Raw genomic sequence first — 1,117 nt, 5'->3', positions numbered from 1 at the left:
CCCGCCAGCCCACCCGGGGCTACCCTCATCCATGTCAGGTCTGTCCAACATGCTGTCATCGTGAGGATTACAGCAGCTCACTCTGGATGTCCACCTGTTATCCTTCATCCTCACCATGTGACCAGCCCATCTTCTCTTCCTGCCATTTATTTCTTTGATGACATATTCTTACCCTGGACCTATCTTTTCAGGTAGATGCTGTAACCTGCTTATACTTACCACAACCCTTTCGCTTGATGTAATAATTGATTTTCAATCCAAACAACCCAGTAAATAATAACAGCAACAATGACATTTAATTCCAGGCTGTTTAAAATTAATGTTTAGTTACAAAGTGACAGAATCTAGGATCTCATTCTACATTTGATATTTTTCACCATGCTCAAACAATGCCCACAAATCATATCTTCATATAAAATTCTAAAACTAGACTTACAAGGCCCATGGACAACCAAAAAGCCAAGTGAGTCATATCATACATGCCAGGCTTGCTGTTGCAAGGAACCGGGATTTTGTCAGAGGGGGCCTTCCTTCCATACAGAGACTGCCACCCTTCTGTGTCATGGTAGATGGCCTTTAAGAGTTGCTGTGACCAAAGTCCATCCCCCTGTAGCTATCCTGGTGATGTACCTCTCTACAAATGGTAGTAGTAGTAGTGGTAGTAGTAGTAGTAGTAGTAGTAGTAGTAGTAGTAGTAGAATCCAAAGTTTTAAGGTTTGCAAAGCAAGTTAAAATATCTCATTTTATCCTCACACCTACCCTGAAAGGTAGATGCTATTATTAACCCCATTTTACAGATAAGGAAACTGAGTCAGACAGATGTTAAAGTGAATTACCCAGGGTCACACAAGTAGAAAGTGGCTGAGACAGGATTTGAACTCAGGTCTTTGTGACTCCATGGTGCCATCTCAGCCCCTCCACTTAACTAGGCTGCTTCCTGGATGACAGACTGCTGGCTTGTCCTCAAAGCCTTTATAGTTTGGTTGGACCTGTAGACTTCGATGGCATCTGCTTGGAGAGCCCACAGTCACCTCCAGGTCATTATGAGGTATCAAAGAAGGATGTCATTGAAGGAGCACACACACACACACACACACACACACACACACACACACAC

This window comes from Vombatus ursinus, unplaced genomic scaffold (assembly GCF_900497805.2).
Source record: "Vombatus ursinus unplaced genomic scaffold, bare-nosed wombat genome assembly UNPS02014799.1, whole genome shotgun sequence".
NCBI lineage: Eukaryota > Metazoa > Chordata > Mammalia > Diprotodontia > Vombatidae > Vombatus > Vombatus ursinus.
This window is presented reverse-complemented; position numbering follows the sequence as displayed.